The following is a 24,638-nucleotide window of genomic DNA, read 5'->3' as shown; positions in this document are numbered from 1 at the left end:
TTACTTGAGTAATTTTCACATCAAGTATCTTTACTTTTACTCAAGTATGACTTGGGTACTTTATACACCACTGCCAATACAGCACTCACAACAAAATAAAAAATAAATAACCTGCAGCGGGCTTAATTTGACGCCGGTCTCACACCACCACGATCAGCCAAGTCCAGAGATGGCAGAATATCTATGAAGGGGCCCCAGATTTTTCCAAAGGCTGCCTGCTTCCCTCTCACATTATATAATATCTTTTCAGGTGTGCAGTAGGACACAAGCTCATTAATCCAGTGTCTTATTGATGGTGATTTTTCGGATTTCCAGTTAATCAGAATAAATGTTTTCACTGCAGTGCTCGCAAGTAAGATAAAGTATTTATTATAGTAGTTTGCATTGATAGAGCTTGTGTCCCCCAGAATCCATATCTTTGGGTCCTGTTCAATTTGAATTCCTATTATCCTTGAGGTTAATTCAGTGGCGCGTTTCCAAAGTTCTTCTATCAATGGGCAACTCCAGAGCATGTGTAGAAGATCACCGTTTGTCACTTTACATCTCTGACATCTGGGGGAAATGTTGCTGTACATTTTATGTAACCTGTAAGGGGTGTAGTATGTCCTCTGGAATATATTAAATTGAATTTGTCTGTGTTTTGTGGAGATTAATACCGTCTGTGCCTGTTCCAATAGGTGATGCCAGTCTGCCTCCTCGTAGACACATCCTAGGTCTGTTTCCCATTTCTCTTTTGTAGATGTTTTATCATAAACAGGTGACTTTCCGTTGATGATACCGAAGATATTATTCCTTTTGTTGATCTGCATAATTTGTTACATATGGGGTTTCAAGGGGAGTTTCTTTTGGGATATCTGGTAATATTTCTTTAGATTTCTCCTTAACCCAGTCTCTAATTTGTAAGAAGTTGAAGAAACTATATTTGGGAAGGTTGAATTTATCATTTAGTTGTTGGAGGCTAGCAAATGTATCATTAATGTATAAGTCAGCAGCTGTTTTAATTCCTCTATCCCTCCATCCCCGCAACACTGAATCCTCTATGTGGTATGAGAGGTTGGGATTACCCCACAGCGGTGCCCTTCGAAGAAAAGAAATATTTATATCCAGGAGTGAGTGAGATTCCTGCCAAGCAGCAAATGTGTTCAGCATTATTGAATTATTTCTGAGTGTGGCAAAAAAAAATGTTTTACCGATGAATGGTACGTCCTTTAACGGCATAGACTTCATCTCATGTTGTTCTATTGAGACCCATCTAACTTCACTGTTCTCTGCATGCAGCCAGATCCAGATTGGTCGGTACTGAGAGGCAAGATAATAATTTCTCAAATTTGGTAGGTTAAGCCCTCCCCTTGAATATGGAGCCTGCAGAGAGATGAGTTTAACCCGGGGTTTTTTCCTTTGCCATATAAAAGGGTTATAATTTTGTGAAGCTCTTTGAAGAAACTCTTTGGAACATTTACAGAGAGACATTGAAATAGGTAAATAAACTTAGGTAAAACGTTCATTTTAATAGTATTAATTCTGCCTATGAGAGACAGAGGGAGATCCATCCATCTTTGAAGATTAAGTTTGGTTTGTTCCAATAATTATATATAGTTATATTTAAATATATGTTCATCCGATTTGCCAATTTGTATACCCAAATATTTGAAACCAGTGTTGCACCATCTCAATGGGTCAGTGAGAGCTCTAATATTGTTGTCCTGTATATTTAGTGGTAAAAAGTAATAAATTTGATTGTATTCTGTTTGATATCATATTGTGTGGTAAAGTTTTCACATCATTCATGCTCGACTCAAACCAAATAAATGATCTAAAATAAGGTTTTCCACTCTGACCAACTGTGAATATTGATGTTTTCTTATTTTAACTTGTTAATCCGAACTTCGATGAGTTCAGTCAATTCATCCTGACTAGCGTGACTAATGTTTTCCTTTTCTTGACTTTCCTTCCAGCTGCTCTTCCTATGCCAGATGACGTCCTTCAGCTGGTATTTACCAACCTGAGGAACCGTCCTCTGAGCGAAGACACCCTCGACTCCATGGGGGGATCAGTGATGAGCTTTTACCACAACCTCATCACAGGCTGCAAAGAGTATCCCGGCATTTCTTTCAATGGTTCTACACAGGCGCGTGCAGGTAGAGCCCTAGTGGTGCTCAAGCACCTGCCCTTTTGCCCTGGATGAGAAAAGTGCCCTTTCTGTATTCAAGTCAAATACACATTATTGTGGTCGTCATGCTCCGGTTTATTTTTTCTGTTTTTTAGACGTGAGACGGGAGTTGTTCTTACAGAAAGCCCGTCGGCCCAAAGATGAACGGGACGATGAAAGTCTCCGTTTGATTCCTTCTACAGGTTGGACCCGACATGCCACGTTCAACGAGTCCAGAAGGCCGAGCCCTGTGTCCGGCTGCTGGGAGGCGAGGAGCTTCCAGACTCTTCAGGAGCTGCTGGACGAGGTGCCGGCTCATGTCTCCTGTCCTCAGCCTCCAGAGGACGTCATTCATGCTGCTGAGGTCCAGCGGCTGTGGAGACGTCCTCCTCCATGTTGTCTGTTCTTTGGTTGTTTCAATGTTCTCCATCCAGTTAGGAGTTTGGTATAAAAGCATCATTTCATAAACTGCTGTTACTTACTTTCCTATTTTTGTCAATGAAACTCTTGTAAATATAAATGAGGCATTGCTTTAGTTGGATTATTTAGAGTGAAGATATATGTTGGTATTTGTTTCTGATTGTTGCCAACTGACATGACACATGTTGACGTTTTGCCATGTAGGATGTTTTGTACGATAAAATATCTTTGTGGTCATTTAAGCTATTTTTGGCAAAACACAAAACAAAAATATAATTTTTGGTCTAATCATTTACCTGTTATGAAGATGAAGAATTAGCACTGGCATAAACTAACAATATATTACTGACATTAATTATTAAGAATCAACACAATGTAAATATAAAAACTATAACATTGTAGTGCATAAGTCTCAACTATTAAAGTTGATTTATAACCCAATATGAACATCATAACAGTGTTTGCTGACCCAGTAGTTTTGAATAAAAAGACATTTTGATGTTGTGGTAAATGTATTCATTAAAATCAGGAGATAACAATCTACATACTGTACACAGTTTACATGAACATACAGGATTCCATGTGACAAATGAAAGAATTATTATGTCTTGTTCAGGCTGAAGCGTCCGTCTTCTTCACAGCTGCTTCCTGTGTGGGCGGGGCGGGCGGTGTCGGGGGTTTGGGTGGACGAGCGGGGGGGGGGGGGGGGGTCCTGATTGACTTGTGTCGTGGTCTGCTGAAGGTGACGGGTTGGTTGACATCCACCTCCAGCTGGGAGAGAGACAGAGGAGTCCTGCCCTGTGAGACACAAACACCAGACATGAATACGTTTGAACTGAACTACACAACCGTTACATTATTGGGTTGGATCTGGCCTCCAGTGATGGGATCGTATTACTGATACTTCTGTCGTCTGAGTGAGGGATTACTTACTCCGCCCACTGAAAGAAAGGCAACCGCCGCTCTTCTTCTGGTCCTGTAGTCCTTCATCCTTCTCATGTGGTCCTCCCTCGTCATCTTCTTTGTCGTCGTCAAGGAGATCCTGGAAGTTTCTTCTTGTATCACAGCAATCGATACCTAAATAAAAAACTTGGAGACTTTTCTTAATGTTCGTAAGTATAACCATGCCAACCGTTGGCGGGGGAAGGCTGGTTGGCACTTTATCCGTCCTGCCGGGCAGTCGGGCTCCTCCTCTTCCTGCTGCTCCTGGTGGACTCTTCTGGTTTCTGGGGGACTGGGGCCGGAGCTGCTTCAGGACGTTCCACAGCTAAAGAGAGGGTGAGAGGACAGGAATACCAAAGGACAGATACGGGAGAACATTCCTGCCAACTGCTAAAAGACTTTATAATAAATCACCTCTGACCATATCCTCCTTAAATTGATCAATAACCCTTTAACTGAAAATACACTCTATAGACTTTGCATTTTCTTTATCATTTAATTTTCTAAAATTGAATATGTCCTGCTCAACTATTTTATTGTATATATCTGTATCCTTGCTTCTACAACCAAATTTCCCCCTGTGGATAAATAAAGGATCTGTTCATCGCTCTATCTATCCGTCCATCTGTCTGTCTGCCTATCTATCTATCTATCAATCTATCTATCAATTGTCTCTCGGTCTGTCTATTCATCTGTCTATTGTAAACTATATTTTCACATACAAGGAATGTGTCATGGCGGGTGGTGCAACATTAGACAACATTAAACAATCAACAATCAACAAAGTGCAAGAATTGTAACATTTTACATTTACAGTTGAATATACAATAAAGTGCACATACAAAACCAACAATAGTACTTTAAACAGTGTAGTGTGAGTTTAAAGGGACAAGTGTATCACTAACCTGATAACTTACCTGCGGGCCAGTCCGCGTCTGGCCTGTCGAAGTTGGACGCGTCGGGCGCGTCGGAGGAGTCGGCGGAGTCGGCCTCGGACGGGTCGGAACCGAAGGTCATCTGCTGGGAAACGGGCCAAGAAGAGCAACAAATCCACATGGTTAAACTCATCTTGTGCAACGTTACCTTCCTGCACTAACCTGATGGCCGTAGGGAGGCCAGGAGCTCCATCGTAGTCGCCACCAGCTGGAGGGAAACATTTAAGGATTCTTCATTACATAAAATAGTTCTGGATTACATTGAGCAATAATAGATTCAGATTCCAGCTGCTAATCAATCAGTTAGCAGGTCAATATGCAACTGTTTAGACTCGTGAGCCACACCTTCCAGACTAAACAATGTTTCATATCTTCTCACGTTCCCCTATGTAAACCTTTGTGCATTGCTCTGATTTCTTACCTCCGTAGTCGATGCCGATGGCTGCCGCCGGGGGGCTGGGAGGGGGGGGTGGCGGCGCAGCTCCAACGAAGTCGCCAACAGCTGCAGGGAAACATTGAAACAGGATTCTTCATTACATAAAATAGTTCTGGATTACATTGAGCAGTAATAGATTCAGATTCCAGCTGCTAACCAATAAGTTAGCAGGTCAATATACAACTGTTTAGACTCGTGAGCCACACCTTCGAGACTAAACAATGTTTCATATCTTCTCACGTTCCCCTATGTAAACCTTTAATTGTGCATTGCTCTGATTTCTTACCTCCGTAGTCGATGCCGATGGCTGCCGCCGGGGGGCTGGGAGGGGGGGGTGGCGGCGCAGCTCCAACGAAGTCGCCAACAGCTGCAGGGAAACATTGAAACAGGATTCTTCATTACATAAAATAGTTCTGGATTACATTGAGCAATAATAGATTCAGATTCCAGCTGCTAACCAATAAGTTAGCAGGTCAATGTGCAACTGTTTAGACTCGTGAGCCACACCTTCCAGACTAAACAATGTTTCATATCTTCTCACTTTCCCCTTTATAAACCTTTAGTTGTGCGACAGGAGGGTTAATTGTTAAATAAATAGTTTATGGGATAGTATTAATTAAAAGGAGCAGATGTTTGTTGAATAAGTGACGTTTCAGTCAAACAGTCAAAACAAACCAACTCATTGTCTCAATCAGATGCGCCTCTAACACACCTGGTGTGATGACGTCACGCTGACGCATGATTCAATTTCAGAATTAAGAATTTATTAATTAATTTTCTTCAGAAATTTAAATGTAAAATCTGTCATATTTGATACCCTCTAAATAAAATAACATTATTTTAAATCCACTACACTAATAGTTAACACATGCCACAGATATCCAGCGACTTTTAAGACATTCCGGTCCTTAAATAATCATTTTACACGGAGAAACCTCCACCACATCTGTATTTTTCAAACAGGCCCCTTGACATTGTGAACTGTTCAACTATAAACTCAAAAGTTTTCACTAGTTTCTCAACTGAGAAAGTTTTAAATGGTTTTAAGGTAAGAACCAATAACAAAAATGCTAATATAAATATAAAACTTACCTCTGGCGTCGCCCCGTGCGTACAGGTGGTCCTCCATTCTCAGGCTTCTCGGGAGGAAGTCAGTCACTAGAACGAGATTCAAGGATAACTTTCAGCTAGCGGTCAACAGCTCGAGGAGTTAGCTTCACAGCTCTGGTCAACCAGAGGGTTCAAGCTCGGGTTGAGGTCAAAGTGCAAAGGAGCCGAGGCTCAACGTTCGGCTGTTTATGCAGCCTCGGCCAGGTCGTTGCTTACGTGCCCACAACTTAAATATCTGGATCCTTTTCAAATTCAAAGCAGGGCATCTGAATACCCGAAAGTTTTAGACCGATAGCTCTGAGTTAAGGGCCCCAAAAACAGGTCCATGCAAACTTTATTACAGACAGCGCCGCCGCTCCCATAATGCGCACTACGCGCTGTGCGTAGGGCACCAAGTCCTGAGGGGGCTCACTCAAAGAAATGACTCATTGGATGAACTCAATTAAATTGTTGGCAGGTTTTCCATCCAATAATTATATGCAACTCCAACTCAAATTTAGCACGTCAGTGCAATAAAATGTAATTAAGTTAGTCCAACTCATTTGTATCAAATACATCTAAAATAAAATAACGATATTCATTAAATTAAATTAATTTGTGTTTGTCCAACTCAAAATATAAACTAACTCACTAACAAAATATGCAAACTCCACACAGAAAGAACACCCTGAATGGGAATTGAACACACAGACCTTTGGCTTTGAGGCGACGGTGCTAGCCACTTCACCACCGTGCAGCCCTGAAAGTGTCTCCATCATGTAAACAACTCATTCTCAGCTGGCGCATGCGCAAAGGGTAGTCCTCAATGAAACACATTTATTTTTGAGTTGATATGCACACCATCTAACCTAAATAAATCTAATAAATGAAAGTATTCATACATTTTGTGTTACACCCATTCAATATAAATATCTTCGTTTTGTAATTGATTTATTTAAATGTATCAAACAATATTTAAATGTGTCACCTCGAAGAAGGGCTTGAATTGTTTTTTTGAGTGCACCACAAAATAGACAACTAAAAAATCCTCATAGTTATAATAATTATAATGCCGATATAATTTCAGTCTCGAAATATTAGGCACCTTTTAGGCATGTATATCACAAAACAGGCAGAACAAGAGAGATATTTAATCGCTCAGCTAACTCTACTTCACAAACAAAGCACCGCGACAACGAGCACAGAGCATTTTAATGTTAAATAAATCACTTTAATATGATAAAGTAAAAGGAGCAGACGTGTTACAATAAGGCCCGTTTCTATGGAGGACTTAAAATGACTTAAGTATAAATAAATAAATAAATGAATGCATGAATAAATACAAGAATAAATAAATAAATGCTTAAATAAATGTATAAATGAATAAATAAATGCTTAAATAAATGTATAAATAAATAAATAAATGTATAAATAAATAAATAAATGTATAAATAAATACAGGAATGAATAAATATAAGTTATAAATCAACAAGACATCATTAAATAAATATATTTCTGCATTTCTGTATTTCTTCATTTATTTATTCTCTATTATGTGTCCACACGTATTTCTTCATTTATTTATGTGTGACATTTACGTGTCCGTATATTCAAATGAGCTGGGCGGTCCGAACCTCTGTCTAAAGCATGATTGGTCACAGGAGTGTGATGCACCTGGTGTGTTGTGCTCTACTATTTCTGCCTGGCACATGACGCTGAAGTTGACTCGCTCAGCTCACCGTTAGCAGAAGTTAGCCTCGACAGCTTTTTGACTTCAGCCGTTTATCAATTCCAAGAACACTGAGTACAGACTCGTGTTCTTTTGGAGTCTGGTCTTTGGAGTCTGGTTTTTGGAGTCCAGACTCTCGAGGACGCAGGACGGTCTTTCTGGTCTTGTGACGTCACCACATCAACTGTTCTTGCGCATGAATTTACTCAAATTATTCACTGTAAAATAATTTACAGTGGAGTAGAATGTGTTGCGGTGTTCACTGTTGTTTGGCGTAGGCTACGAATAAACGATAATAAATATACAACGTCTCGTAGCTTTCCTGACCCAGGGTCGCTACAATATAGATAGAGATAGATAGATATATACTTTATTAATCCCCAAGGGGAAATTTGTCGAGTCAGTAGCAGCAACACAAGAATAAAAAAAACAAAACACAAAATATAAGAAGGGTTAGGGTGATCTGGCAAGAGGTGAACTGTTGTAGAGCCTCACAGTCACGGGCAGGAATGTTCTCCTGTATCTCTCCTTGTGGCAGGCGGAGCGTGAGGAGAATCTGGAAAAGTACTCTCTGACCCTGTGGGAGGAGGTGAAGGGTGGTCAGGGTGGTCGGGTTGTCCAATATGGACACCAGTTTCTTGCTCAACGACCTCCCTCTCACCACCTGTTCCAGGTGCTCCAGCTGGCAACCCGATGATGGAGCCAGCCTTCCTAACCAGTTTGTTAAAGGCGGCTGGTGTCACCGGCTCAGATACTGCGATCCCTCCCCAGACAGACAATGGCAAAATGCAGCACAGGCGACTGGGCAACGACTGGTAGAATAACTCCAGCATCTTGCTGCACCGTTGAAGGATAAAGCTTTCTCAGGAAAAAGGGCGACTCATCCCCTTCTTGTACACAAGCGTTGATATTTGGCCTTCCAGTTCCAGTCGGCTGTCGATGGGCAGCCTTGAGTATATGCTACTCCTCCACCATGTCCACGTCCACTCCCAGGACACTTTCCAGAGGTGTAGGAGCTATGCATGTATCCTCCTGAAGTCCACCACCATCTCTCTGGTCTTGGCCCACGTTCAGCCATGGTGGTTCTCATCGGGCCCACTTTACCAAAAAGTCACTCACCACCTGCCTTGCTCCTCCTCCCATCCATCCTAATACACCCGACCTGCAGAATCATCAGGTACTTCTGCAGATGGCATGAAACTCCGTGTTGTACTGGAAGTCACTGGTGTACAGGGAGTGAAGAGGAAGGAGACAGGTTTTGATTCACTAATGGGGCTCCAACATCACTGACCACCGTTCCAGACAGACCTTGACGGCCATTCTGACAAACTGTGTGTCTGCCATGTGAGGTAGTCAGTGATCCAGGAGATGGTGGGCCAGGAGTCCCACATGGTGGGCAACTCCACGGCCACTGCAGCTTCTCACTCCAGCAGCAGTGGCTGGATGGTGTTCAAATGCACTGGAAGTCAGTGACTCTCAGAACCTCGGAACGCCGGTTCCATCCAGGTGCGACTGAGCTCGTTACAGCAGGTAGAGTGAATGATGGCGATAGTCCACTCCTCACATGAGGCTGGTAAGCAAATTGCAGAGGGTCATGATGATTTCTCACCTGCTGCAGGCGGAGGTGAGCCAAGGAACCAGCCTCTCCAGCACCTTCATCACATGGGAGGTGAGGCGGCAGTGGTAGTCGTTGAGGCCAGATGGTGCTGACTATGCTGGGACAGGGACCCAGGCACGCGCGTCTTCCACAGCACCGGGACTTCCCCCAGCCTCAGAGGGCTGAGGTTGAAGAGCGCTGCAGGACACCAGACAGCTGGGTGGCGCATGAGTCTTTGGGACCCTGGGAATTTGATGCCATCAGGACCTTCAGCTCTGCTGGCTGGTGTAGTTCTCCAGCTGTCTTCTCACTGGTCAGTGGGTCGTCACAGAGAGGGGAGGGTGGAGGCCATTGTGTGAGGGCCGGTGGAGAGGTGGAGGAGCCCATTATTGAGGGCTCGGTGGGATGTGCAGCTCAGCAGGGGACAGAGGGAGGTGTTGTTGGGAGTGTGCTGATGTGGAGGAGAGCGGGGGAGGGCTGTGGACTGAACCTATTGAAAAAACAGTTCAGCTCGGTGGCCCTCTCCATCTCCAGAGCCCCTGGCTGTCCCTCTCCCTCCCACTTGAAGCCAGTTATCTGCTTCATGCCAGACCACCTCCCTTTGTGTTGTTCAGCTGGGTTTGGCCTCCAGCACCACTCCTCCATAGAGTCCTTTGCCTCCCTGTTCACCTTTTAGGTTGCGCTGGGCTTTCCTCAACTCAATCCCTGTCTCCAGACCTGGCTTATTTCTTTCTTCATGTTAAGAAAGCGCCTCAGTTCCCTGGTGATCAGGAGGGCTTGTTGTTGGGAAGCAGCGCACAGATCGTGATGGGATGGTGGTGTGTTCACAGAACAGAACGATGTATTCCGTGATGCGATGGGTCATACTGTTGATGTATTCCGTGATCCGTGCGGTCACACAGCACTGTTGATCAGTCCTCCCGTGGGGTCCACGGCACATCCCAGTCGTTGACTACGGCTTATTGTCCTGTGAAGCAGTCTGTTGGGCGTGGGACCACCCTCCATAGACCACCACCTCCTGGTCCTGGTGGTGGTCTGGCACCCGCCTCTTCACCAGAGGAGACATACCCTGGGTGTCAGCGGACGGACAGGTCGTGGTCATGACCTCAGACCTGCGGGGAAGAACGGTCAGTGGCGCTGTATCGTCCTTAGTATTAGCATACAGCAAGTCCAGAGTTTATTGTTCCTAGTTGGGCAGTCTATGTATTGATGGAAGGTTGTGCAGAGCTTTATCCAATGTGTTAATGAGTTAAAGTCACCAGTGATAGCCATAGATGCTCCAGGCTGATGATTCAGCAGAGCAGAACACAGTGGAGTGGATGGTGTCCACAGCTTCCTCAGCGTTTGATAAGCTGATGGCGGCACAATACCGACAACCAAAATGGCGGACGACGAACTGAACTCTCTCCGGCAAATAGTACGGGCGCAGGCTCCCACGTAGCGGCCAACAATGTTAGGGCTGCAAGCGCTCCTTCACGCACACAGCGCTCGGGTGGCACACATGGTCCACGGTGGCACCACGTTCATTCACATAAACAGCGATCCGCCCCTCTTCTTCTTACCGCTCTGTGGCCTCTCTGTCAACCCGAACAGTCCTGAAGGCACGCTCTGGCAGCTTAAGCGTCTCTGTCAGTCCCGGCGTGCAGCGTCTCTGGAAGCCGGGCAAGGCGCTGTGATCCGGATAGTCGGCGTGCAGCCACGTCTCAGTGAAACACAAAGAGACTGCTCTCCAGAAAGATCCTCTCGGTCCATTACCAGCGGCATGACTCATCCGCCTTATTAAGCCAAAACCTCCGTTCCCGTTATGATCGTGGTGCGAGGTTTGTATCCTCGTTTTAGCCTCAGCAGCACCGGCTAAACGTGACCCCTTCTCCGTATCAGCGGGGATCACAGAGTCTTTCTCCAGGCAGAAGCTGCGGCCTGCAGCGATCAGCTGGTAGCAGTAGGCAGCAGTCGATCATTGTTATGCTACGGCTCCCGATACTCACGACATGTAAGTGAACCGAAGCCACCGTTCCCGGGATTATGTATCGAAAAAAGTAGTTATGGTCAGTGTCCGACTCGTAACCAGACAAGCGATGAAAGCTTGACAAAGAAAAGAAGAAACGGAGAGGAAGAGTGCAAAAAAGACTCCAGGTCAAATGAAGCAAAAGCCACTACTGAAACAAAGCAGCCGTTGGCTGGCGTCTTCCCTCAGGCGAGCTGCGGCCTGCAATGGCGATCAGCTAACATAAAAGCTAACATGACGGTCCCAGTTATGAATCTTAACCTGCAGTCTCAAATTACTCACGACTAACGTTATCTTTGCAGTAATATCGAATAAACTCGTTGCTCTTTAGATCGGTCCAAAACCTAATTATATCTCATATTTAGCAGCTGACAGAGAAAAGAGTCAAAGAAAAGGAAGAGTGCAAAAGACAATAAAGTAGAAATAAAAGCACTGCACAAACAAGCAGCCGTTGGCTGGCTTCCTCCCATAAACTAACATAGTAACATGATTGAATCTTAACCTCAGTCAAATTAACGTTATCTTTAAATAATAAACTGGGTTGCTCAAAACGAGATCAGGCTCATGTTGCTCGAAAGTCAGAGCCAATAGACATTTCACAAAGATACCGAGATCAGGCTGAGCGTACACAGTAGCTCAGAGGTCAGACTGAGCAGGTCCTGACAGAGCTCAAATCTCCGTCGCATATCCTTATTAGACTGAATCTCGATAAACCGACCACAGATTTGATGCTTAAACAACTAACTTCTCGGCTGAAAACATCCTTAAATTACATTCCGTGACTCAACAGTAGTATTTAGAATGTACAGACAGAATGCATAATAAACGCTGTTAGTCTACAGATCCAAGTGCTAGGGATCGATTGCTTCTGTCTTGCTCCTGACTTGACCAATCCTGTTCAACATTTGAATATCTGGACACGTAATGTCACACATAAATAAATGAAGAAATACGTGTGGACACATAAATAGAGATATAAATAAATGAAGAAATACGAAATGAAATGAAATACATTTATTTAATGATGTCCTGTTGAGTTATAACTTATATATATTAATTGCTGTATTTATTTCTGTATTTATACATTTATTCTTGTATTTATTTATTTATTTATTTATACATTTATTTAAGCATTTATTCATTTATTCTTGTATTTATTCATGCATTTATTTATTTATTTATTTATACTTAAGTCATTTTGAGTCCTCCATACGTTTCAACGGTCACAACAGAGCAGCTCCGGGTCACGCGCAGCTCAGGTCAGGCGGCCCGCGCGTTCCCGATGGTTACCATGGTGCCGAGTTTATGCATTTTACGGAGTACATTTGAGAATTCAATAAAAATGCTTGAGGCGCCATCTTTTTTTGGAATTTCAAAGTTACATTTCAACGTTTTGATGCCTTAAAACTAAAATAAAAGGGGTTTCGAGGCTTTGCACTAATTGTCAACACATTCCGCACATCTCCCGACATTTTCAAGACATTCTGATCCCAAATCTCATTTTACGCGACGAATCATCGACTGAGTCACTTTTCACAAAATATGTTTTCCCAAAATGTCCTGTCAACATTATAAACGTCAAAACTCAAAAGGTTTCACTGATTTCTAAACTGAGAACACTTTTATGGATTCAAGGGGATACGTTAATAAAAATGCTAAATTAAATGTAGAAATGGTCTTACCTTATGGTCCAAATCACAGCCCGGTCGCTTCAGCAGGGGCTCGTCCTCGGCTCTCGGTCTCTCGTAGTCCGGATCTCGTGTAGTTCTGTAAGACAACAAGTTTTGTTTCCAACAAAAAGACTCAAGCAGTGCAAAAGTCTCAGAGTTTCCTTCACAGGTTTGGGTTCACAGGAGGGTTCACAGGAGGGTTCACAGGTGAGGTCCGCTCGTGTCAAAGTCCAAAGTGCAAAGGGCAGAATCAGAACGTCCGCGGCCTTAAATAACCTCGGTCCGGTTTCCATGGCATTGACTGACGTGCGTACGTGCGTGCGTGCGTGCGTGCGATTGAGCAATACAGAGAGACATATTAATTATTTCCCCTATATTTTTAAAATATAATTGATTCATATGAGTTATTATTATTATTATTCTATTATTAAAATATAATTGATATGAGTTATTATTATTGTTATTATTATTCTATTATTATTCATCAGTAATCTGTATGAGCTGTAAAGCCAAAATGGATGCTAAATGAAATATATTATATTATATATTATTATCTTATTATTTAAGAGGGATCATTTACAGTGCATGATGAGACACACTGCAACAGTAGAAGAAAACAAAATGTACACAATGCGAAGCTACACTTTTTTGTACGGTCGAAAATAGATTTTATTTAATGCAGTTACAAATCAATCAAAGACGCTATGTTTTAAATTCTGAAAATATTATGACAGAAGCACAGCCACAGAAAACCTAAAATCCTATCTACAATATTAGAATATCATGAATTATGACTAGTAGGTATTAAAACAAATCACTTGAATTGTTCAATTAACTCAATTGCTGCAAGGGTTTCCTGAGCCTACACAACTTTCCATTGTCTATGTAAATCTTTTTTTTATTTATTCAGGAAATATTAAAATTTTAAACACTTTAGGATTTTAGAGTTTTTTTTTGTAAGGTCTGAGGAAAGAGCGGGGGTTATTAAAAAGAATAAAAAGGTTTAATCTATTTGGAAGCTGATTTGTAATGAAATCAGAATTATAATGATTTTTGTTTTTTTTTTTAATTGCATTAAAAAGATAAAAAATTGGCCAATATTCTTCTAATTTGAATGGTCTCTGTATATAGCACATTAAAAGTAATATAAATATAATATAATATAATTAATTAAATGTAATATACTTTGTTATCGTGGAATATTGTAAATCATAATGATGATCTTGTTGTAATTAATCACGCATCATATGGAGCCTTATTATTTGCTTTAATGGGTTGCACATCTACTTCTCTTTGATGATTTGCAGATGGGTGAGAAATAGATGACGCGGGCTTGCAGGTGTATGGTCTTCCGACTAAACTACTTCATTTATTTGACAGCTACGTTTCCCCTCTCAACTTCTTGAAACTGTTAGAGAGGTCAAATGATTACTGTCCATTATCTTTTTTCTTTTGTTCTTTTTTAAACAAATAATGTCTTCTCTTATTTGGAAATATTGAAAGGTACATAACACAGTAAACATTAACTGATATGTCCATTGTTTATCATCTTTGTATTGAATATCAGATAACAAACCCACTCCCCCCACCCTCCCATATATCCACCTAGAGTACAGGACATTAAATACATAAACAATACATACAAAGAGGTCACCTCATTTCGCCGAGCCAGACCTACACACACACACACACACACACACACACACACACACACACACACACACACACACACACACACACACACACACACACACACACACACACACACACACACATCTGGAACATCTGTATGTAGACACACCTGCACAGAGTCAATATAGTATCACACAAATACAATATATCCAGAAATTAAATGACAACATGAGTTGTTCTTCTTCTTTGAGCACGACTAATTCTACCACATGCCTTGGGGAAAAGACACAAATGAACATCAGAAATAGGATATTGTAAATCTACAACTGGCACTTCTCCGGCTCAAGATTTATTTCCCAGGGACGTAGACAAATTTTTTCTTCATTAATCAGTATTTAAGAATAAAACTTACTCTCTCTGTCATCAATTCCCCCCAAATGTGTTTGGATATCCGTCGGGGCATTTATTTGAGTTCTTGTGAGAATTTCGCCTCGACCTGCTCCGCGGCCCTCACAAGGCTTGTTTACTGACTGTTTACTGACGTTAGTTATGTCGAGAGAAGAGAGGGAGAGATGTACAGGCAGGCATCTTCTTTGTGTTTTATAAATGCTATTTAGACAATTTCGAAAGTATGTTGAATTTATTAATTCATTTTATAAATGTCACAAGAATTCACAGCCAGAAAATAGCAACTAAACTATGCTAGCTCTCGGTATCATGCTATCCATGTGCCACATTGTTTTCTGTGGTAGCCTATTTATATAAATGCATGTACAATATGTTTACACTCGGATCAACAATAATCAAATGCAAAGACAGTATTTTAACAATATGTTTGGGAGTAGTTTCAATTAAACATGGATGTGGTTATCTGGATCGTGGTCGACGGTACACCGCTGCCCTCTCGTGGCAGAGGACACACACTGCCTCAACGTGAGTAAACGCTCGGGTCCGTTGTTTATTTGTTTTTGCAGATGTTTATGATGAAGGCCCGTAATATTTATTGGTCCTCTTTCTCAGACTGACCATCTTAGAATGTGGACTCAAGATATCTAGGACAACATTAGGACAATTTGAGTAAGTAAGACATCATTTAAATGTTGTATAGTAACACTATGTCATAAGATACTAGTATACTTACTAGTATGGTAGTATGTGACAAACCAGCTTATTACTGCATCCTAATGGGCTAGAGTGGGGATTACTTTTTATTAATTTATTTTTAGTTGGATGATGACATTGACATCTTGTGTGCAACAGCATCTGTGACACAGCATATTTTTCCATAGGTACATGGTTACGGGCACTCTCTGGCATCCAAAGTAATAATTTAACAAATGTTGTGTTTGTCAGTCCTGTGAAATATTTGTATTTTAACACAAACATTACATGTGTTGAATTAGTACTAATACAATAAGTGTATCAGCCGTTTCTCAACACCAAGGATGCCAAGTACGGACTTGTGTCCTCGAGTCCAGACTCCCGGGGACAGGTGGATGCAGGACGGTGATGGAGCCGTTTCTTTATTATCCTGTGAGACAAATGATGAATGTTCATCAAAGTATCCAAATTTTTTTTATAAAGCCACATAAATTAAACACGTAGAATTAGCCAAGTATTATGGATTATTATATGTTTCATAATAGGTGTTGATTAACACGTATACGTCGTGATGCGTGTTCACGCCATGACGCTGGTGCACCTGAGGTAACTTGTATACTTGCCGAGTCATGACCTGTAAAAACTGTGATTGGCTACCGCAAGTGACGTATGTGGCTTTGTCTTTCTATATCCGATTAATTTGTGTCAAACATTCGTGCGTTGTCACACACAAAACAAAAATCGTGCTCATGAAACTTAGAAACGATTGGAAAAGTCATGCATACTCCTTGAATAAAACTTCACGCTTGCTAGTGCTTCGTTTTTAAACAATGTTATTACCTTCGCATTGAAAATGTGGAAGGTAATGTTTTGATCGCCGCGTATTTATTTGTATGCGTGTTATTCGCCTAACTCAAAAAGTATGAAACCGAATCGCATGAAATTTGGTGGGATGATGGGTTATTATCCGGGGACCATTTGATTAGATTTTGGGATCGATCGAGTCAAAGGTCAAGGTCAAGGTCATGAAAAGGTCAAAATATTCTTGAGTCACATGAAATTTGGTGGGATGTTTGGTTATTATCCGGGGACCATTTGATTAGACTTTGGGATCGATCGGGTCAAAGTTCAAGGTCATGGAAAGGTCAAAATCTTCTTTTTACCATAGCACGGTCAATTTGTATCCAATTGGCATGCAACTAATGCCAACATGTTCATAATTCAATGCCCAATCTTGTGATATGCGAAGGTATGCGCTCTACCGAGTGCCCATTCTCGTTGTTATTTGATCACTTGTGTGACACCCCCTCCCCCCTCCATTATATGGCTTCACTCCATGGGGTTGCTGAGAGGATGGCTTTGCTGGAAACTTCAGAGTCGACTGCTGTCAGCTAAAGTCGAGTAGAACTTCTTTATTCTGCATTTCACATGCTCGTCAATTATTTCATTCTTTCTTTTTTTGGCCTCTCAGCACACTTGCTTCACACAACATTAAAGCTCTATCTTTTTAAATGACGTCATTCGCCTCAGTACAGTGTATGCCATCGGAGAAGAGTTTCATTGACGTTTCCCTCCAAGTTAGTAATTTTTTTAATGCATGGTCGTTAACAGGATTGTACTGTAAATACCCATCACAGCCTATAATCCATAAACTTCTGATTAAACTGCACTCAGAAGAGTGTGAGACATTAATATCTCTTGTGTAGTGGGGCAGATACAAGCATTTTTTAAATAAGAATCGTGCAAATTATGATACAAGCATTACATTTGGAGTTGTTCTCCAGAGGTATCTGGTCAAATCTGCCCGATTGGCCATTCACAAATCCAAGATGGTGGATATTTTTCAATTGGTTCTCCAAAAATGTTGTTTGTTTGTATTTCCCCGATTTGAATGATCTTGGTGTCTATTCTTATGTTTCCCAAGTTTGGATATTTATTAAAGCGTAATTTGTTACCTATGAATAGAAACAAAGATCATCTTGAAGGTCATCTTGAAAAATAGCCGCCATCTTGGATTTTTGTATGGCCAATAAGGCAGATTTGACAAAATACCTCTGGAGAACAACTCCACCAAATTTCATGCTTGTATCAAAATTAGCACAATTATTCTACTATCTGCCTTGTTCCACACTAGCTGGAGACAGCAAAAAGAAGACCCGCCTTTCTCTCTGCTGCACCTCATAAACCTCATCCTAATTGAGAATGATTACATTTTCTCAAGTGTCTCTCTCTCTCTCTCTATTTCACGTGACGTGCTTTACAAAGAGAAATGTGGACAGCGTGACCAGAGCCCCTTTAACCAAGAATGGACTCTTATATGTTTATTATTCCAAAAGCAGAATGTCTCATAAGCTCCAATATAATTAATTACTTTATTTTAAGAGTCACATTTTTCAAAAGGTTTATGTTATTTATCTGTTTTTTAAACGCAGCCTTTATTTTATTTAAAATGAGAGAATATTATTTGTCATCGGAGTATACATTTTTAATCATGAATCCAGTTCAATTTGAAATCTGTAATAATAAATATCGTTAAGCTATTATTCAATTGAACTCTCATTATTTATTTGACCATCAGTTGCAGAAGTTATCACCACAGTTAAGCTACTTCAATATACATATGACCATAAATCATAGCGCAAATGAGACATTATTGTGATGTTCTGGAGCTCTACATGAGGACATTATCTCTAAATGGACCTCGCTGAACTTCATTTGAATATCCCCGCTCTGAGTCTGAAAGGATGCATTTTTAAGAGTCGTGCACTTCCGCAGAGGTGCATGAACATCTTGAGTTTGAGTTATTGCATCTTTAGGTGGCCGTGTTTATCGTGAAAACCCTTTTCTTTTTTGGGGCGTCTCCAACATTGTTGCTAAGGAGTTGAAGGCACCCTTTGGGCTGATGACAGTGTCAAATGCACATTGAACATAAACAAAATTTGTAAAAGGATGAGTTTAAAATGACTACAAGTATTTAAAAAGTATTTCCACAAATGTGTGTTGTCAGACGGTTTTGAATTAATAAACATCAACCAATATTAGATTTTACATAATGCTTTTACAGTAAGTTAATAGCTAATCAGCGATGCCTTCTGCTGATATTCATCTTCAAAGTTGACCTTTTATCAATCAAAGAAGTTGTTGTTGAATAGATAGTTTCACTAAGAAGCATCTTTCACAAATAGAAGCCTATCTATCATTCACCGTATTCATTCAGTGGTGGCGAGGAGTCAGCGATATTATTTCTATCTCCCAATTAAGGCCGATGGAAGTATCTTTCCAAGTATTTGTTCATAAACGACTAAATAAACCTCAATGGTTGACTATAACGACGCAAAGGGAAGAGTCAGGATCACCATAAGTATAACAATTCATTCTAAGAGCACCGTGAATGTCTCTACCAAACTTCATGACAGTCATCGATCGTTGTCGAGACCTCATTGTGGCACGGGAAAAAATCAAGTGATCACAAAATTCAGGATACTTTTTCCGAGGACCATGAATGTCTGTACTACATTTCATTTTCAGAGCAATCATCGTTGTCAACCATGGATGTCAACCTCACTTTTGGCACTGGGAAAAGGCCAGGCATCACCAAAACCGGTCGAATTTATCCTCTGAGGACCACAATTCTCTCTAATTTAGCAATCCATTCAATAGTTATCGAGGAATATCATTAACCACGAATGTGTGGAAAAGTGAGGAAAACACCAAAGTCAGTAGACTTCATCCTCTGGGGACCATTAACGTCTCTACGGAATTTAATTTTGATGGCAATCCATCCAATAGTGTTTGACTTTACTTCTGTGTGGACCATGGTGGTGGACTGACGGGCCAGCATTACCAATCATAGAGCCCTCCAGGGAAGAGAAGAACCTCCATTATTCTGTATGATAGCTGATAGGTGGTACCCAATACTATATACCAACAACAAAAATACCAATACAACATCTGATCCTAATACATTACGAGGCATTAGTGACGCCCACAAGGCTGGTTGTACAGTAACCGTTCCCTCCCAGTAGAGGTCCCCCGTGACACCATCTCAAATCCCAGCAGTCTTTTGTCCCTCGTCCCGTAAAGGCAGACCTCATCTCTGTCAAATTACATTTCCTGCTTGCAAACGCCAAAAACCTCATCCCGTATTGCATTGCTCAGTTGCTGGCAGTGCCCTCTGGGAAATCAGGTCCCAATTTGAGCAGGTTTGTGCAATATAGGCTCACATTGATTGTTTGCTTATTGGCTGGAGGTTTTCAGTCAGATTGGGTCTTTCTGTTGGCATGAGTTTGAGCAGAGGATGTGTCCTAAAGGGAGGAGGCTCAATCTGTCCTCGTCCCAGGAGATGAGCTGCTGCCTCATGGCTGAACTAGTCGATGCAAATTAATTGCAAAGTTTTAACTGCTCGTCAATTGAAAAATGGAAGGACGTCAGTGAAAGGAATGATAAACTATTATGGTTTATTATTATTACTTATTATTATATATGGTTAATTATTGCTCACGCACAACAACTTATGTTTCGAGGTCTGAGTGCATGTTTTTTTCGGCCTCCATTGGTTCGATCTTGTGAGGTGGCAGGACAAAAAAAATAAATGCTCAGGGTTCATCTACGTTTTTTAGCCGTTGGATAGATCCGACAAGATTACATAACTGTCCCGCTGTATTCCGTTATCATTTTAAAACATAAATGTCCTCACATGTTCAAATGTGCATTTTCCGATCCATTACGGTGTAATGTTTACAGACGACTTACAATCATTCTGTAAGAGATACCAGGTTGGTGCAGTCTGTAAAGATACGTTCGTGGGAAATAGACCTGTTCCCTTTCGAAATGCCACATAAATGCCCCAAAAAAAGCTGGATGTCCTGAGTGTATTTATTTATAAAATTGCTTCACATTTGTTCAAATGAGTTGATATTTTGTTTGTTATACTATTATAATATTCATTCACTATACCTCACTACGTCTCCCACTTTACCCCTTTAATGATCCCGCCCATATGTAGTAAATAGTTAAACTGTAAAGTGCAATCTGCGACTAAATTAAAGCGCTTCCTAAAACAAGGATACTGCCAATAAAATACAATAATTGCACCCTACACAAAGCACTGTAAGCATTTCTGTAACCCTTGCACTTATTCGCACACCACCTCTGCGTGTCTCATAGTCTCCAGTCTAGATTGCAGTTTATTTCTGTCCTTTGCATTAAAGCGGGATCATGTAAAGTACACAGTGGACCGACTCGGTGAGCTAATGGTGTGTAATAAGGTAGGGAGCCGTGAACAATATCCTCCATGAACAGAATATCATTGTGTGTGGTGACGCGCTGCATCATTGAGGCTGAAGCATGAGGCTCATTAAAACAGTGCACGTGGAGACGCTCCGCGGCAGACTGCGATGATAAATGCTGCACATGTGTATTCAACCACTCTGGTGGATGAAAGATAAGCATTACTTGTGTTTTATTTATTTCTATCATCAACCGGCAGATTAACTTGACATTATTGAAACCAATAGGCAACCAAGCACCCCCCTCCACAAAAAAAAAGAAGGTTACGGGTTAATAGAGGTCACATTTGGTATCAGGAACATATATGTTCAACAGCAAATCACAGCGGAGAATTTAAGGGGAGAAGAAGAGATGAGAAAAGAGAGGAAGCGAAGACAAAGAGATGGTTTCTAATGTCGGCTAACGGCGTAAAGGTTGCAAACTGATTTATTTTCCTCTCTGATTGCCACATGGGAACAAATGAGCGAGCTGCCAATCTGCTGAACTGATTCCTTGGGGCCTCAGGTTGCTGATTAATGAAATGTGGGAGGACAAAAAGACGGCTGTGAGCCGTGCCAGAGCCTACCCACAATCCTTCACTGCTTCTTCTGATTGGGCTAATCACCCCATTGTCCCTCAGCACTTTGAGTCCGGGCTTTTTAACGGCATGAGGAGAAGACCGACGGAAGAAAAACTGCATTTTCCTTTCTTAAAAAACTATATATAAATAAATATATATTTATATATATATTTATAGTATTTCCCTTTCTTAAAAAACTATAAATATATGTATATATATTTATAGTTTTTTAAGAAAGGGAAATGCAGTTTTATAAATATATATATTTATATCCTCCCACCATCTCTCCTTTCTCCCATATCAAATCTTGCACCATTACCTCCAGTTTCTCCATAACGCCTCATGTGTGATCCATCTAGCTCACTTTAATGGCAGTCTCATAATTATTTCGATGATTATGTGTTGCAAGCCATTTAGCATGCTCAATGACACATGTTTAATTTATTTGCTACTGCAGCTCCTCATGGAGGAGCAGAGGAATAGAGTCAGAGAAAGGGTGCTGGTGGTGCTGGATGGTGCTGGTGGTTGCCGGCAGTGGAGCAAATGAGCGGCGGAATAGTTTGATAAATTGCGGCTGTTGATATAATATGCAATGCCACATCAAAGAACTAATGTGATACAAATAAGGTGTGCTTTGTGAGGCAACGTTTGCTCGTGCTAATGGCGCGTGTCTTGGGTGACCGGTGAACCCGCAGAACACGGCGCGCCATTGAGCAAGCTATTAGGACATGATAATGGGCCCGGCTGCCGGAGGCCCAACGCAGCCCCGTCTCCTTGGAGGAAAGACACACAGGACATTAAGACCGGTCCTTTTATTTGGGACAATATCAATAGTGTTTTCATTCCGGGGGTGTATATGAGAAGAGGCTGTGTTGCCTGTAGAGCTTATATATATATTATTTGGCAGCAAAACGTCATCACTTTTGGGAGTACAAGGAGGAAAGTACGTGAGGAGGCATTGAGGTCATGTTGGACACACTCCTGCATCGCCCCCAGGTGACCACTAGAGAGGAGTGTAGCCTCACGGATGAGCTATTCCGATGCCAACTGTTTTTGATAGGCGTGCAGCATTTACATGTATAACAATCTGTTTAGTCTGTGTACAACTTGATTTGAGACTTAATTAGATGAACGAGAATGGTAAAAAATAAATACAAAATAGAGAGAGAAAAAATATAATACAAATATCACAACTTTAGAAGCGAACCAAGTTCCTGCATGCAACTTGTGTGTGCTGTGGAAACGCACCTCCGGGCCCAAACCACGGAGGATGCAGAAGTAGGAAGGCATCTTGGGTCCAGCAGTTTAACGTCTGAAATATACATTTGTGTTTTTTAAATTCATACATTTCCGGATCTCCTTTTAATCATTTAGGTCATTTAGTTTTTCATACGGCAAAATATGATATTTTTTTCATCCCATCAGATATAATAATAATACGTCGGGGGTGGGGGGGGGGGGGTGGGGGGGGGACAACAACATCTGCCCGAGATGTCACACACACACGTTTTATAAAAAAGAAGAAGTTCCAAAGCTCCCAAAAATGCAATCCATTCTCAAAATGTTTCAAAACCGCAGATAGAGTCATCTGCTTTGTTAAACACTGACCCAGAAAATGCGAAGAACACGTATCAATGTGTTGGTGCGTGTGGATGTGAAACTATAAGCAGCTTTTATTTTCTGCTCACATGGACTTTGACACGGGGAAACCAAATTTGCTATTTAAGCTTCTATTTTTTTGTACTGCTTTACACTGTGGTTCACAATTCACATTTATTCGTTTCTCAAAATGTGAACCGCAAACAAAACATGACAATGATTATTAACAACCGCGACATTACCGTTGTGATTCCACCCGGCAGCTGTGTGGCTGTGCTGCACACTGAGGCGTCTGTACTCGATGTCATGTATAATAGTTGATGCGTTTATCATGTGTCACTGTTTGTGTCATTTGTTTTTATTTGTATTTGCATCATAACCATCCGTATGTTTTCATTAGCCTTGTCCACGAGACACTTTGTTCCATCGCTACAGTTGTAGCCGTGGTGGCAGGCGTCTAGCAGCGTGTGTGTACCTGTACGAGGTGTATTCGATGTCGCTGTTACACAGCAAGCCTTTGACTCACAGCACAGGAGGAACTGAGGTTTGATTATGTTAGAACATTCCTGCTGTTTGCCTGCGGCATATTGACAGCAACAGTGCAAAAAGCTACTCGAAACCTTACTCAGAAGAAACTTTGAAGATTTTCGGGTTATTATTCATGACACCTGTGCTTTTCCTCTTAAAATAGCTGCAGTGAAAATGTCAATTGTTAAAACATATGAGGGAAAGTGTGTGAGCAACCGGCGTAGCTGATGTCAACTCGAGTATCCTTCACTTCACCACAATGGCCTCTCTGCTCGTGCTTCTCGTGTGCGTGTGTATGTGTGAGAATGTGTGTGTGTGTATCTAGAGGAGCTCAGCCCGAGCATATGTGCGCTGGCACTTGATAATAAATTATCAAAACATAACTAGAACGGGCACTCGGTAGAGCGCATACCTTTGCCGTGGCCACTTTTTTGGTATGTAATGCCGTCATTATGACATATCATATCACAAGATTGGGCATTGAATTATGAACATTTTGGCATCAGTTGCATGCCAATTGGATATAAATTGACCGTGCTATGGTAAAAAGAAGATGTTGACCTTTTCATGACCTTGACCTTTGACCTGATCGATCCCAAAATGTAATCAAATGGTCCCGGGATAATAACCAATCATCCCACCAAATTTCATGCGATTCGGTTTAACACTTTTTGAGTTATGCGAATAACACACAAACACACATACAAATAAATACACAGCGATCAAAACATAACCTTCCGCAGAATGCGAAGGTAAAAAAAGTAAGAATACAAAGCAACAGCATTATTGTGACTTATCAATACTACCATCTTTAATGATTTAGTAATTAATTATTTTGTACGTTTCGTAACACATCCCTACCTTTCAGATCACGTATGCGGAAGGTTCTCACTGGAGCTAGTGTCCGATCTGGGCTGCTGGAGAAACATGGCGGTGCAAGATGCCGGACTATGTG

General features: G+C 41.3%; 2 long non-coding RNA genes across 2 annotated transcripts; both read right to left on the bottom strand.

Moving 5' to 3' along the window:
• Nucleotides 1-3,062: 3,062 nt before the first annotated feature.
• Nucleotides 3,063-3,714, bottom strand: LOC130206339 (uncharacterized). Its single transcript, XR_008834087.1, has 2 exons — nucleotides 3,503-3,714; nucleotides 3,063-3,367 (listed from the first exon to the last, which is right to left on the bottom strand). It is a non-coding gene; the product is annotated as an uncharacterized LOC130206339 (long non-coding RNA).
• A 1,435-nt stretch (nucleotides 3,715-5,149) lies between these two features.
• On the bottom strand, nucleotides 5,150-13,202 carry LOC130206338 (uncharacterized). Its single transcript, XR_008834086.1, has 3 exons — nucleotides 12,988-13,202; nucleotides 5,975-6,040; nucleotides 5,150-5,249 (listed from the first exon to the last, which is right to left on the bottom strand). It is a non-coding gene; the product is annotated as an uncharacterized LOC130206338 (long non-coding RNA).
• Between the last annotated feature and the right edge of the window lie 11,436 nt (nucleotides 13,203-24,638).

The sequence above is a fragment of the Pseudoliparis swirei genome, chromosome 16, assembly GCF_029220125.1.
Source record: "Pseudoliparis swirei isolate HS2019 ecotype Mariana Trench chromosome 16, NWPU_hadal_v1, whole genome shotgun sequence".
In the NCBI taxonomy this organism is placed as follows: domain Eukaryota; kingdom Metazoa; phylum Chordata; class Actinopteri; order Perciformes; family Liparidae; genus Pseudoliparis; species Pseudoliparis swirei.
Note: the sequence above shows the minus strand (reverse complement) of the source record. Positions and strands in the feature narration are given on the sequence as shown.